The following is a 16,436-nucleotide window of genomic DNA, read 5'->3' as shown; positions in this document are numbered from 1 at the left end:
CCACCCAACCAACCAATCCCCCAAATAAAAACCTAAATAAACCTAAGCTAACCATTGCCCTTAAAAGGGCATTTGGATGGGCATTGCCCTTAAAAGGGCATTTAGCTCTTTTACATTGCCCAAACCCTAAGCTAAATAAAAACTCACCCAAAAAAACCTTAAAGAAACCTAACACTAACCCCCGACGATCCACTTACAGTTATCGAAGACCGGGCATCCATCCTCATCCAGCCAGTGAAGTCCTCATCCAGACGGCAAGAAGTCTTCATCCAGACAGCATATTCTATCTTCATCCATTCGGTGCAGAGCGGGTCCATCTTCAAGACATCCGGCGCGGAGCATCCTCTTCTTACGATCGTTGCTGGAAAATGAAGTTTCCCTTTAAGTGACGTCATCCAAGATGGCATCCCTTACATTCCCATTGGCTGAAAGATTTCAACCAATAGGAATTAAAGGGGAAAAAATCCTATTGGTTGTTTTAATCAGCCAATAGGTTTGAGCTCTCATTCTATTGGCTGATTGGCACAGCCAATAGGATGAAAGCTCAATCCTATTTGCTGATTGCAACAGCGGTGTGGGCGGATGGCAGATTAGGGGTTAATAATCTTTAAATAGTGTTTGCGATGCGGGAGGGTGGCGGTTTATGGGTTAATAGGTTTATTATAGTGGCGACGATGTCGGGGAGCGGCAAAATAGGGGTTAATAATTTTATTTAGTGGTGGTGATATCTGGAGAGGCAGATTGGGGGTTAATAATTTTATTTTAGTATATGCGATGTGGGAGGGCCTTGGTTTAGGGGTTAATAGGTAGTTTATGGGTGTTTAATGTACTTTTTAACACTTTAGTTATGATTTTTATGCTACAGCTTTGTAACTACTGACTTTAGATGGCGGTACGGAACTTGTCGGTTATAGAGTGTACTGCTCACTTTTTGGCCTCCCAGGCAAACTCGTAATACCGGCGCTATGGGAGTCCCATTGAAAAATAACTTTTTAAAAAGTGCGGTACTAACGTTGCGTGACGGCAAAAAAGGTGTGCGGTACACCTATACCTACAAGACTTGTAATAGCGGTGTTGCATAACGCTGTTTTTTTCACTCATAACGCGAAACTCGTAATCTAGCTGTAATATTGTGGGGGAGTACTGATACAGCGTAATGCTTCCCTCCATCAGTGTAGGAATGTAAGCTATGCGTAATGTGAAAAGTATATATATATATATATATATATACATATATATATATATATATAAAAACTTAGTGATCAGCATATAATCTCATATGTGCACAGCCCATAAGGGTTACAACTGCAGCTAGATATGTCCTATGTTACGGTTATCCTTATAGGCGGGGAGAGAGAAAAAAAAAGGGGGAAAGAGAGAAGGGGGGAGATGAGGGGCAGCCGCCTGTGTGTTATTACAAATAAGCTAACATGTGTGCACATGTGACCATATATTGCATTTCTATAACATAACTCCAGAAATAAACAATTAGATGTTGGTCCCAAGTTAGAAAACAGAACATTGTGTAAAAAATATTTACAACAGAACAATTAATAAACAGGTTAATAAACAGTTTCAAATGTACCAACAGGTCTCAGGGTAGGCACATATTTATTGATATGTATTCCTGAGTCCAGCAGAAATTGTCCCATCCTGCAATTGACTGGGCTTCATCGGATAAAAGGTTAGAAAAAAGAGATATGCCCCTTCAGAAAGTCAACACTTCAAGGCAATAATCATGGAGGTGGGTGTTGATTTGCCGGACTCCACTCTGGAGTTGAAGCTCTCATGTTGTTGTTAATTTCTTGTGGTGGGTCAAAGCTTGGAGATCTGTGGTTACCTCTTTGGGGGAGGTCTGGGGGGGCTCAAACTTGAGGATCGAGATGCCACTTTTTTAGCAGATCCTGGCCTTGTCTTGGGGTCAGAATAGTATGTTGGATTCCATCCTTTGTAACAATCAGTTTAGTTGGGAAACCCCACCGGTATCTGATCTGGTGCTGACTCAGAACACTTGTGACAGTGGTGAAGGTTCTCCTCTGCTATAGTGTATGAGAGGACAGATCTGGGAACAATGACACTTCTGCATATTGGTCAGGTAGACTTGGAGAGCGCATCACAGTCCTCATCAGCTGCTCTTTATAAGTATAGTAATGTAGGCGGGCAATCGTCCCTCTCGGCTTGTCAGGGAAGATACTTTTCAGTCTTGCAACCCTGTGAATGCAATCAATCCATTTGGCATCTCCTGCCACTGGACCCAGAATAGCGGAGAAGAGGGATTGGGCATATTTTTCCAAATCCCACGGGATCACCTCCTCAGGAATCCCCCGAATATGAACATTGTTCCTTCAGCAACGGTCCTCTAAATCTGCAACTTTTGGCTTCTAAAGAGGACACTTGATCTGCTAGGTTTTGAGTGTAACTGACCCAGTTAGCATGATCCACCATCAGATCCTCCTGCTTTCTTTCAATTGTGTCAGTGTGCTCAGTAATTGAAGAAATGCCCCTTCTCAGGTCCTTAAATGACCTTTCTAATTATAAAATAATCTTTTTGTAAGGGTTTGATTCTGCCTTTCAAACATTTGCTGTATAGATTCACAAGTGAGGACAGATGTCTCTCCCTGTATTCTACTAGAGGATGCAGGCTGTGGGGCACAAGTTTCTGGGCACTCTTCAATGAAGTCGGGAGAGTATGACCCCTCATCCTCTGACCTGGGGGAGTCCCAGTCTCTATGTGACTGGAAATGATCTATGACAGTCTTTTTAGCCCCCAGACTTTGTTTGTGTTTTCTCCAACGGTGTGTCCGGTCCACGGCGTCATCCTTACTTGTGGGATATTCTCTTCCCCAACAGGAAATGGCAAAGAGTCCCAGCAAAGCTGGTCACATGATCCCTCCTAGGCTCCGCCCACCCCAGTCATTCTCTTTGCCGTTGCACAGGCAACATCTCCACGGAGATGGTTAAGAGTTTTTTTGGTGTTTAAATGTAGTTTTTATTCTTCTATCAAGTGTTTGTTATTTTAAAATAGTGCTGGTATGTACTATTTACTCTGAAACAGAAAAGGATGAAGATTTCTGTTTGTAAGAGGAAGATGATTTTAGCAGACAGTAACTAAAATCGATTGCTGTTTCCACATAGGACTGTTGAGATGAAGTAACTTCAGTTGGGGGAAACAGTTAGCAGACTTTTCTGCTTAAGGTATGACTAGCCATATTTCTAACAAGACCATGTAATGCTGGAAGGCTGTAATTTCCCCTCATGGGGACCGGTAAGCCATTTTCTTAGTCAAACATAAAAGAATAAAGGGCTTAAAAAAGGGCTTAAAAACTGGTAGACATTTTTATGGGCTAAAACGATTGCTTTATTGGGGCATATTATGCAGATTCTAGCTAATAATTGGCATTATAATCTTGGGGAACGTTTAAAAAACGACAGGCACTGTGTTGGACACCTTTTTTAGTCTGGGGGCCTTTCTAGTTATAGACTGAGCCTCATTTTCGCGCCATTACTGCGCAGTTGTTTTTGGAGAGCAAGGCATGCAGAAGCATGTGTGAGGATCTAAGAATCACTAAAAAAGCTTCTAGAAGGCGTCATTTGGTATCGTATTCCCCTCTGGGCTTGGTTGGGTCTCAGCAAAGCATATAGCTGGGACTGTATAGGGGTTAAATTTAAAAACGGCTCTGGTTCCGTTATTTTAAGGGTTAAAGCTCTGATATTTGGTGTGCAATACTTTTAATGCTTTAAGACACTGTGGTGAAATTTTGGTAATTTTTGAACAATTCCTTCATACTTTTTCACATATTCAGTAATAAAGTGTTTTCAGTTTGAAATTTAAAGTGACAGTAACGGTTTTATTTTAAAACGTTTTTTGTGCTTTGTTGACAAGTTTAAGCCTGTTTAACATGTCTGTACCATCAGATAAGCTATGTTCTATATGTATGAAAGCCAATGTGTCTCCCCATTTAAATTTATGTGATAATTGTGCCATAGTGTCCAAACAAAGTAAGGACAGTAATGCCACAGATAATGATATTGCCCAAGATGATTCATCAAATGAGGGGAGTAAACATGATACTACATCATCCCCTACTGTGTCTACACCAGTTTTGCCCACACAGGAGGCCCCTAGTACATCTAGTGCGCCAATACTTATTACCATGCAACAATTAACGGCTGTAATGGATAACTCCATAGCAAATCTTTTATCCAAAATGCCTACTTATCAGAGAAAGCACGATTGCTCTGTTTTAAACACTGAAGAGCAAGAGGGCGCTGATGATAACTGTTCTGACATACCCTCACACCAATCTCAAGGGGCCATGAGGGAGGTTTTGTCTGATGGAGAAATCTCAGATTCAGGAAAAATTTCTCATCAAGCTGAACCTGATGTTGTGACATTTAAATTTAAATTAGAACATCTCCGCGCACTGCTTAAGGAGGTGTTATCTACTCTGGATGATTGTGACAATTTGGTCATTCCAGAGAAATTATGTAAGATGGACAAGTTCCTAGAGGTTTCGGTGCCCCCCGACGTTTTTCCTATACCCAAGCGGGTGGCGGACATAGTAAATAAAGAGTGGGAAAAGCCCGGCATACCTTTTGTCCCCCCCCCCCTATATTTAAGAAATTATTTCCTATAGTTGACCCCAGAAAGGACTTATGGCAGACAGTCCCCAAGGTCGAGGGGGCGGTTTCTACTCTAAACAAACGCACTACTATTCCTATCGAAGATAGTTGTGCTTTCAAAGATCCTATGGATAAAAAATTAGAGGGTTTGCTTAAAAAGATTTTTGTACAGCAAGGTTACCTTCTACAACCAATTTCATGCATTGTTCCTGTCACTACGGCAGCGTGTTTCTGGTTCGAGGAACTACAAAAGTCGCTCAGTAAAGAATCTTCGTATGAGGAGGTTATGGACAGAGTTCAAGCACTTAAATTGGCTAACTCTTTTGTTTTAGACACCGCTTTGCAATTAGCTAGATTAGCGGCGAAAAATTCAGGGTTTGCTATCGTGGCGCGCAGAGCGCTTTGGCTAAAGTCTTGGTCAGCGGATGTGTCTTCCAAGACAAAATTGCTTAACATTCCTTTCAAAGGTAAAACATTATTTGGACCAGATTTGAAAGAGATTATTTCAGACATCACTGGGGGAAAGGGCCACGCCCTCCCACAGGATAGGTCTTTTAAGGCTAAAAATAAGCCTAATTTTCGTCCCTTTCGCAGAAACGGACCAGCCTCTAATTCTGCATCCTCTAAGCAAGAGGGTAATACTTCACAACCCAAACCAGCCTGGAAACCAATGCAAGGCTGGAACAAGGGTAAGCAGGCCAAGAAGCCTACCACTGCTACCAAAACAGCATGAAGGGATAGCCCCCGATCCGGGACCGGATCTAGTGGGGGGCAGACTCTCTCTCTTTGCTCAGGCTTGGGCAAGAGATGTTCAGGATCCTTGGGCGCTAGAAATAGTTTCTCAAGGTTATCTCCTGGAATTCAAGGAACTACCCCCAAGGGGAAGGTTCCACAGGTCTCACTTATCTTCAAACCAAATAAAGAGACAGGCTTTCTTACATTGTGTAGAAGACCTGTTAAAGATGGGAGTGATACATCCAGTTCCAATAAGAGAACAAGGAATGGGATTTTTATTCCAATCTGTTCATAGTTCCCAAAAAAGAGGGAACATTCAGGCCAATTTTGGATCTGAAGATCCTAAACAAATTTCTCAGGGTACCATCGTTCAAAATGGAAACTATTCGAATGATCCTACCCACCATCCAGGAAAGTCAATTTATGACTACCGTGGATTTAAAGGATGCGTACCTACATATTCCTATCCACAAGGAACATCATCAGTTCCTAAGGTTCGCTTTTCTGGACAAGCATTACCAGTTTGTGGCACTTCCATTCGGATTAGCCACTGCTCCAAGGATTTTCACAAAGGTACTAGGGTCCCTTCTAGCGGTTCTAAGACCAAGGGGCATTGCAGTAGTACCTTACTTGGACGACATCCTAATTCAAGCGTCGTCCCTGTCAAAAGCAAAGGCTCATACGGACATCGTCCTAGCCTTTCTCAGATCTCACGGATGGAAGGTGAACAAAGAAAAAAGTTCTCTGTCCCCGTCTACAAGAGTTCCCTTCTTGGGAACAATAATAGATTCCTTAGAAATGAGGATTTTTCTGACAGAGGTCAGAAAATCAAAACTTCTAAGCTCTTGTCAAGTACTTCATTCTGTTCCTCGTCCTTCCATAGCGCAGTGCATGGAAGTAATAGGATTGATGGTTGCAACAATGGACATAGTTCCTTTTGCACGAATTCATCTAAGACCATTACAACTGTGCATGCTCAGACAGTGGAATGGGGATTATACAGACTTGTCTCCGATGATTCAAGTAGATCAAAAGACCAGAGATTCACTCCGTTGGTGGCTGACCCTGGACAATCTGTCACAGGGAATGAGCTTCCGCAGACCAGAGTGGGTCATTGTCACGACCGACGCCAGTCTAGTGGGCTGGGGCGCGGTCTGGGAATCCCTGAAAGCTCAGGGTCTATGGTCTCGGGAAGAGTCTCTTCTCCTGATAAACATTCTGGAACTGAGAGCGATATTCAATGCTCTCAGAGCTTGGCCTCAACTAGCAAAGGCCAAATTCATAAGGTTTCAATCAGACAACATGACGACCGTCGCATATATCAATCATCAGGGGGGAACAAGGAGTTCCCTGGCGATGAAAGAAGTGACCAAGATAATTCAATGGGCGGAGGATCACTCCTGCCACTTGTCTGCGATCCACATCACAGGAGTGGAAAATTGGGAAGCGGATTTTCTGAGTCGTCAGACATTCCATCCGGGGGAGTGGGAACTCCATCCGGAAATCTTTGCCCAAATAACTCAATTATGGGGCATTCCAGACATGGATCTGATGGCGTCTCGTCAGAACTTCAAGGTTCCTTGCTACGGGTCCAGATCCAGGGATCCCAAGGCGACTCTAGTAGATGCACTAGTAGCACCTTGGACCTTCAACCTAGCTTATGTATTCCCACCGTTTCCTCTCATTCCCAGGCTGGTAGCCAGGATCAATCAGGAGAGGGCCTCGGTGATCTTGATAGCTCCTGCGTGGCCACGCAGGACTTGGTATGCAGACCTGGTGAATATGTCATCGGCTCCACCATGGAAGCTACCTTTGAGACAGGACCTTCTTGTTCAGGGTCCATTCGAACATCCGAATCTGGTTTCCCTCCAACTGACGGCTTGGAGATTGAACGCTTGATTTTATGAAAGCGTGGGTTTTCAGATTCTGTAATAGATACTCTGATTCAGGCTAGGAAGCCTGTAACTAGAAAAATTTACCATAAAATATGGAAAAAATATATCTGTTGGTGTGAATCCAAAGGATTCCCATGGAACAAGATAAAAATTTCTAAGATTCTATCCTTTCTACAAGAAGGTTTGGAGAAAGGATTATCTGCAAGTTCTCTAAAGGGACAGATCTCTGCTTTATCTGTTTTACTTCACAAAGGACTGGCAGCCGTGCCAGATGTTCAAGCATTTGTTCAGGCTCTGGTTAGGATCAAGCCTGTTTACAGACCTTTGACTCCTCCCTGGAGTCTAAATCTAGTTCTTTCAGTTCTTCAAGGGGTTCCGTTTGAACCTTTACATTCCATAGATATTAAGTTACTATCTTGGAAAGTTTTGTTTTTAGTTGCAATTTCTTCTGCTAGAAGAGTTTCAGAGTTATCTGCTCTGCAGTGTTCTCCGCCCTATCTGGTGTTCCATGCAGATAAGGTGGTTTTGCGTACTAAGCCTGGTTTTCTTCCGAAAGTTGTTTCTAACAAAAATATTAACCAGGAGATAGTTGTACCTTCTTTGTGTCCGAATCCAGTTTCAAAGAAGGAACGTTTGTTACACAATTTGGACGTAGTCCGTGCTCTAAAATTCTATTTAGAGGCTACTAAAGATTTCAGACAAACATCTTCCTTGTTTGTTGTTTATTCTGGTAAAAGGAGAGGTCAAAAAGCGACTTCTACCTCTCTTTCCTTTTGGCTTAAAAGCATTATCCGATTGGCTTATGAGACTGCCGGACGGCAGCCTCCCGAAAGAATCACAGCTCACTCCACTAGGGCTGTGGCTTCCACATGGGCCTTCAAGAACGAGGCTTCTGTTGACCAGATATGTAAGGCAGCGACTTGGTCTTCACTGCACACTTTTGCCAAATTTTACAAATTTGATACTTTTGCTTCTTCGGAGGCTATTTTTGGGAGAAAGGTCTTGCAAGCCGTGGTTCCTTCCGTTTAGGTGACCTGATTTGCTCCCTCCCTTCATCCGTGTCCTAAAGCTTTGGTATTGGTTCCCACAAGTAAGGATGATGCCGTGGACCGGACACACCAATGTTGGAGAAAACAGAATTTATGCTTACCTGATAAATTACTTTCTCCAACGGTGTGCCCGGCCCACGGCCCGCCCTGGTTTTTTAATCAGGTCTGATGAATTATTTTCTCTAACTACATTCACCACGGTATCATATGGTTTCTCCTATAGATATTTCCTCCTGTCCGTCGGTCGAATGACTGGGGTGGGCGGAGCCTAGGAGGGATCATGTGACCAGCTTTGCTGGGACTCTTTGCCATTTCCTGTTGGGGAAGAGAATATCCCACAAGTAAGGATGACGCCGTGGACCGGACACACCGTTGGAGAAAGTAATTTATCAGGTAAGCATAAATTCTGTTTTTTCCTGACCTGCTGCAACATTATTAAGGAGAACAACTGTGAGGGATCTGTATAACCCCTAGGTTAAAGGTCAGTTTTGGTCTCAGATGCGGAATTATTTGAGATCGTAAGTAAATAGTAAATTGATGATTTGTTTCACTTAAGTAATTATTACCAGTATTGTGGAATGGCAACAGTATTACCGTAGTGAGTTGTTAAGTGGTTACTGAATGAACAGTAAGTATCAGTACAGCTATGTGCAGTACTAAAACAGATTGCAATTTGGATAACAGTGGGTTTGCCGGATTGGCACTTTACACAGAGTGAATAAAGAGTCACAAAAGTAATAGTTCTCCTTATTTAGTATATATAGTGAAAGTACCTTTATTGCGGTAACAGGATCCTCTGTCGTGTGCAGCAGACTGCGTTTGATACAAGCCGTTACGTCACAAGTGTGGGTGTGACTGGACTAAGCTTTCAGTTTGTTAGCGTTGAAGATGAAATGACTTACTCGCAAATGTGGATCAAGTTAGGAGCCGTCTGTTTAATGTAAAAAGAGGTGTTGAGCTTGTCTGTGTGCCTGAGGGCTGAGCTGGTAATAAAGTCCTGGCGGAGACTGAAGCTGTATGACGGTTGCGCTCACTGTGGAAGTGAGAGCTGACAGGTGCTGCGTATGAGCGGGTCTCTGTGTGATGATAGTTGAGTTGAAATACAAAGTAACTCCTGATGAAGTTGTGTTATAATCCTCTGAAGAAATTAAGGTAGAAATCCTGAGTTGAGAGTATTCTCTAAGTTGAGATATAACGGGAATCTATGAAATATAGCGTTTAGGCAATAGGAGCTCAGTTTAAAGATCAAACTCTAGTTAGGTTGCAAACAAAATACTAAGCACCTGTGTGCAGGTGCGCATGGCTTATAAAGGTATTGTAGGAGGGGACTGCTTAAAGGGATAGTCCTGACATCACCCCCTCCTCAAGCAAGTGGTCCCAACACTTGAGGTCTGGGTCTATCAGGGTAACGTCTATGGAAGAGGCTTATAAGCCTGGGTGCATGGAGGTTGGTGGAGGGTTCCCATGAATCTTCCTCATCAGAATAACCCTTCCAACGTACCAGATATTCAAGGAGACCATTACGGATTCGGGAATCAAGTAGTTTCTGTACCTCGAATTCATCCGACAATGGTTGGATGGGATCAGGTGGTAGGACTGGATTAGTGTCCCTTAATCGACCTGCTGGTTTTAATAGGGAGACATGAAAGCTGGGATGAACACGTAGAGAAGGTGGAAGATCAAGAGACATAACATTTGGGTTGATCACCTTGAGAATTCGGAAAGGACCGATGAATAGTTTTCCCAATTTCTTGGAGGGAATCTGTAGACGTAAGTTCTTCGTTGATAGCCAGACGTAATCACCAACCTTGTATTCTGGGGTTGGACGGTGTCTAAGATTATAGTAATGAGACTGGGTCTCTTGAGCTTGTTTGATGTTACGACGAAGCACTGAGAATGTCTCCTTTAAGTTATTGGTGTAATCATCAACAAGTGGTGAAGGAGAAACTGAATGTGATGAGAAAGTGAAAGATGGGTGGAATCCGTAGTTGGCATAAAAAGGGGTCATGTTAGTGCTGGAGTTAACTGAATCATTGTAAGCATATTCTGCTAAGGGAAGTAGGTCTGACCAGTTGTCTTGATGTTGTGTGCAGAAGCAGCGGATGTATTGCTCCAGCCATTGGTTTACCCTTTCAGTCTGTCCATTAGTTTGGGGGTGAAAGGAAGTGCTATAACGGTGAGTAATGTGTAATTGTTGACAGAGTTGTCTCCAGAATCTAGAGGTAAATTGAGTGCCTCGGTCAGAGGTGAGAATAGGAGGAATACCATGTAATCTAATAACATGTTGTATGAATAACTGGGCTGTCTCCAGAGATGTAGGTAGTTTTGTGAAAGGTATAAAATGTGCCATTTTACTGAAAAGGTCAACAGTGACGAGGATAGTATTGTATTTGTTGGATCTGGGTAGATCGACAATGAAGTCTAACCCTACATGTTGCCAGGGTCTATGTTGGATTTGAACTGGCATGAGGTATCCGTATGGTTGAGCGGACTGAGACTTTGATGATGCACATACCACACAACTTTGAACGTATTCGTAAACAGACTTCTTCATGTGTGGCCACTAATAGTTTCTAGCGATCTTTTCAAGGGTGCGATTAATGCCCTGATGTCCAGCAGTTGGAATGTCATGGTTATGGTATAATACTTCTTGCTGTAGAGATGGAGGAACATAAAGTTTATTATCATGGTAGTATAGACCGTCTTGGTTTTTCTGTAAATTATGTTCTTTGATACAGTCATTGTCAACCTTATAATTCTTTAAAGAACAGGAAAAGGTGCTTGAGAGACCTAAAAACCTTTCTGGGGGAATAATATGCTGTGGTTCAGATGGAGTTCTATGCTCACTATCTTTTCGAGATAGAGCATCAGCCTTACCATTCAGTTTTGCTGATCTGTAAGTGATGGTAAAGTTGAATCGGGTGAAATAAAGACACCAGCGTGCTTGGCGAGAAGAAAGGGTCTTACTATCTTGTAAGTATTGTAAGTTTTTATGATTTGTTATGATCTGGATGGGTATTGCTGTGCCTTCTAGAAGGTGTCTCCAATGTTCGAGCGCTCTTCTAATCGCCAATAGCTCCTTTTCTCCTATGGGGTAGTGCGACTCCGCAGGGGATAATGCTTTAGAGTAAAAAGCTATTGGATGTATGGGTGAAGAGTCCGTAAGTCTTTGAGAGAGAACAGCACCTATCCCATAGTCGGAGGAATCGACTTCTAGGATATATGGTAAGGAGGGGTCTGGATAGTGTAGAATGGGAGCTGTAGTGAATCTTTTCTTGAGGAGTTCAAAAGCCTTGTTGGCATCTTCGTTCCAAGAGAAAGGGATATTAGTCCCAGTTAGACGTGTAAGAGGCTTAACTATTTGAGAGAAGTTCCTAATGAACTTTCTATAATAATTGGAAAATCCTAGAAATTGTTGGAGTTGTTTTCTATTCTGAGGCTGTTTCCACTCAGTTACTGCAGTCACCTTTGTATCTTCCATGTTTATGCCTTGTGGACTGATGTGATAACCGAGAAATGATAGTTCAGTTGTGTGGAAAATACATTTCTCGAGTTTCGCATATAGATGGTGTTTCCTGAGTCTCTCCAAAACTTGGCGTACATGAAGTATATGGTCCTGTAAATTGCTAGAATATATGAGAATATCGTCCAGATAAATGATCATACATGTGTCTAACAGATCCCTGAAAATGTCATTTACGAAGTGCTGAAAAGTTCCGGGGGCGTTACAGAGCCCAAAAGGCATAACCAGATACTCAAAATGACCGTATCTGGTCCTGAAGGCGGTTAGCCACTCGTCACCCTTTCTAATCCGTACCAGGTTATAGGCCCCCCGGAGATCGAGCTTTGTGAAGATGGTTGCTTGATGGACTCTCTCGATCAATTCTGGAATGAGGGGTAGTGGGTAGCGATTCTTGATGGTCTTCTTATTCAGTTCGCGGTAATCAATGATAGGTCTGAGAGACTTATCCTTGTTCCGGACAAAAAAAATCCCTGCACCAGCAGGTGATGTTGATGGACGTATGAAGCCCTTTTTTAGGTTCTCATCGATGTACTCTTTCAAATGGTCGAGTTCTGGTTTGCTGAGCGGATATAAACGACCGAAAGGAATTGTTGCCCCTGGTTGTAGCTCGATAGGACAGTCGTACTGTCTGTGAGGAGGTAGTGTTTCAGCATGTTTCTTACTAAAGACATCAGAGTAGTCGGAATAAACAGTAGGCAGTTTATTTAAGACATCTGACTGTTGTAAAAGACAAATGTGGGGAGAATAGCAAGAGGATTGACAAAAAGTAGAATTGAGGGTTACCTGTAAATCCTTCCAATTTATGGTGGGTTGGTGTAACTGCAACCATGATAATCCTAAAACAACTGGAAAGAGAGGAGAAGGCAAAATATCAAACACTAGATATTCAGAATGACCATTTGGAGTCTGTACCATGAGAGGTTTAGTTTGATGAATTATTGGACCAGTTTTAATAGGTGTACCATCAATGACTCTAATGTAGATAGGTTTTTTCTTGCACACATAAGGTATTTTATTAGTTTTCACTATATTTGAATCTATATAACAGCCACATTACCGGAGTCAACAATTGCTTCAAAGTTGATCTTCTGCTGCTGCCACTGTAGAGACAAAGGAATATGACAGTAAATAGGATTATAGCTGACTGTAGAATGTTTAGTAAAGGCTATTGACTTACTTCTCTTAGACTTGAGAAGAACAGGACAGTCCTTGACGATATGGGAAGGGCAGGCACAATACATGCAAAGCTGTAAGTTTCTTCTCCGTGTTCTTTCTTGAGTCGAAATAGGGCCTCTGATGATACCTAGATCCATGGGTTCCTCAGTAGTTTTTCTTGAAGGAGAAGGGTGAGTGTATGAAGTGGCAGCAGTGGTTTGTGAGACAGCATATGAACGTTCAAGTTTTCTCTCCCTCAACCTCCTGTCGATTTGTATGACAAGTTTGAACATGGAGTCTAGACTATTTGGCATCTCCATTCTTGCAAGCTCATCTTTAATTTGATCGGACAGTCCTAGCCTGAATTGGTTTCGAAGCGAAACATCGTTCCACTGAGAATCTGTACTGTACTGCTTGAAGTCAGTGATATAATCTTCTACGGCCCTGCGGCCTTGCTTTAGAGCCCTCATCTTAGCTTCTGCGGTGAGTTGGACATCTGTGTCCTGATATAATTCATCCATGCTAGTGAAAAATGATTGCAGTGATGACAGAATGGGGTCATTATTCTCATAACAGGTGTCAGCCCAGACACGTGGTTCACCCCTGAGGAATGACACGATTGTGAGAACTCTTATCCTGTCTGTACAATAAGTTTTGGGTTTGAGGGAAAAAAGCAAAGTGCAGGCATTTTTGAACTGTCGGTAATGTTTCCTATTACCAGCAAATGTTTCTGGTAAAGATACCTGGGGTTCTGGTGAAAACTTAGAGGTAGGACCCCTTTGAGTCATGGTATCTTTTAGTATACCACGGAGGGTTTGATTTTCTAATTGGAGTTCTCTGAGTCCCTGAGAAAGCTGGTCAACTTTTTGTGTAAGGTTGTATACAATCTGAGGTAATTCCGCTGAATCCATTCTTTTTTGGCTTAGTATTATGTGAGGGATCTGTATAACCCCTAGGTTAAAGGTCAGTTTTGGTCTCAGATGCGGAATTATTTGAGATCGTAAGTAAATAGTAAATTGATGATTTGTTTCACTTAAGTAATTATTACCAGTATTGTGGAATGGCAACAGTATTACCGTAGTGAGTTGTTAAGTGGTTACTGAATGAACAGTAAGTATCAGTACAGCTATGTGCAGTACTAAAACAGATTGCAATTTGGATAACAGTGGGTTTGCCGGATTGGCACTTTACACAGAGTGAATAAAGAGTCACAAAAGTAATAGTTCTACTTATTTAGTATATATAGTGAAAGTACCTTTATTGCGGTAACAGGATCCTCTGTCGTGTGCAGCAGACTGCGTTTGATACAAGCCGTTACGTCACAAGTGTGGGCATGACTGGACTAAGCTTTCAGTTTGTTAGCGTTGAAGATGAAATGACTTACTCGCAAATGTGGATCAAGTTAGGAGCCGTCTGTTTAATGTAAAAAGAGGTGTTGAGCTTGTCTGTGTGCCTGAGGGCTGAGCTGGTAATAAAGTCCTGGCGGAGACTGAAGCTGTATGACGGTTGCGCTCGCTGTGGAAGTGAGAGCTGACAGGTGCTGCGTATGAGCGGGTCTCTGTGTGATGATAGTTGAGTTGAAATACAAAGTAACTCCTGATGAAGTTGTGTTATAATCCTCTGAAGAGATTAAGGTAGAAATCCTGAGTTGAGAGTATTCTCTAAGTTGAGATATAACGGGAATCTATGAAATATAGCGTTTAGGCACTAGGAGCTCAGTTTAAAGATCAAACTCTAGTTAGGTTGCAAACAAAATACTAAGCACCTGTGTGCAGGTGCGCATGGCTTATAAAGGTATTGTAGGAGGGGACTGCTTAAAGGGATAGTCCTGACAACAACACACCTGTCTGTAGAGTTTATAAGTTGGATACAATTTAACACCACTTTAGACTTGTAAGTGATATATTATGGAGTGAGATGCTGGACTTTAAACTACACCTTGATGGAAGGGAGAGCCAGGTTCTTTATGCTTTTATGATATTGTAGTAAAAAAAGCAAGTCCACATGTATATGAACAAAGGACAACTAGAAAGACTCAGTGTAAAGTGGACTCTAGTTGCATAGCTTAGATTGCTCAGTCTCTGTACTGAAAGGGTTTCACCAGCTCGGCCTTGTTATGCCCCCTTAAGTGGTTGTATCTTGTCACATATGTGCATTTTTGGGCCTACCCCTTATCTAACAGCTTAAGCCCAGCCATACCAGGGCCCAAATGCTCACTATAGAGGCAGTTGATAGTCAAGTGTCAGTGATTGATATGTGGGCAAACTAGACAATGAATGATAAGTAGGGTGACCATATTGACGCTTTAAAAAGGGACACATATGTAAAATACATATGTCAGGTTTCTTAAACAAAACGTTTCTTTAACCAGCCCTGAAAACAACCCTGACACATGCATTTTTCATATGTGTCCCTTTTTAAAGCGGCAATATGGTCACCCTAACGATAAGAGATTTTGCCTCTAACTCAGCCCCTGTCCTGTGTAGCTGGGCCTTCAAAAGTGGCGGCAGCTCATAAGGTAGAGTCCGTTTCCAGGTCAGTTTCTTTTATGTAGGTCAGGGACCCTCAAAGGGAGTACATTTTTGTGCTAGCCAAGGTCTGTATTAGAATAGCAGACCGTCTTGGGTACTAATGGCATCCGCTACAGCCTCCAAGAGACCCTTTTACTGGGTGTGTGTAACTGCAGCCGGTACCTTACCTTACCTGAATGGTCCTGACAGGCGCTAATTCCAGAAGGCTTCCAACACCGCGGGCTCCAGATACACAGATCTATGGAGCAATATCAGATATGCAGCGGGACTCGTGGCAGCGGGCCTCGTGGCAGCGGTCCTCTGAACGGTCCTTCAGGATGTAAACAGCGTTACCGCTGCCACCACTAGCAATGATGGCCCAATGTATCCCTTTTTTAGTTGGTTACCTGATTTGAACAGCCAAAAGGATTTAAGTAGGAATAGGAATACAAGGTACCCCAATATAAAACGGGTACCTTGCATTCAATCATCAGTGTGCGGTGGATGATCGCACGAAGAGGACCTCCACATTGCTGAGGACCACCGTCGCCCAGGAAGACCACCGCTCCAGACCCACGCATCAGAAGACCGCTCCGCACCTCCGGCAAAAAGAAAGAAGATGGTCCCATGATGGATGAAGATGGATCCACCTGGATAAAGACTTTTCTCCGCCTGGAAGGAGATGGATGCCCGGACCTCAGGAACTGTAATTTAGGCTTTTTATTTTTGGTATATATTTTTTTAATAGTTATGTTAGGTTTATTTATAGTTTAAGATTAGTTTTTTTTTGTTTCACAGGTAAGTTATTATTTATTTTAAGGTAGTTATATTGTAACTTTAATTTAAAGTTAGGGGGTATTAGGTTTAGGGTTTAATAGTATAATTTAGGTAGCCGCGATGTGGGGGTTTGGCGGTTTATGGGTTAATAGGTTTATTTTAGTACTAG

The sequence above is a fragment of the Bombina bombina genome, chromosome 6 (genome assembly GCF_027579735.1).
Source record: "Bombina bombina isolate aBomBom1 chromosome 6, aBomBom1.pri, whole genome shotgun sequence".
Classification (NCBI taxonomy): domain Eukaryota; kingdom Metazoa; phylum Chordata; class Amphibia; order Anura; family Bombinatoridae; genus Bombina; species Bombina bombina.
Note: the sequence above shows the minus strand (reverse complement) of the source record.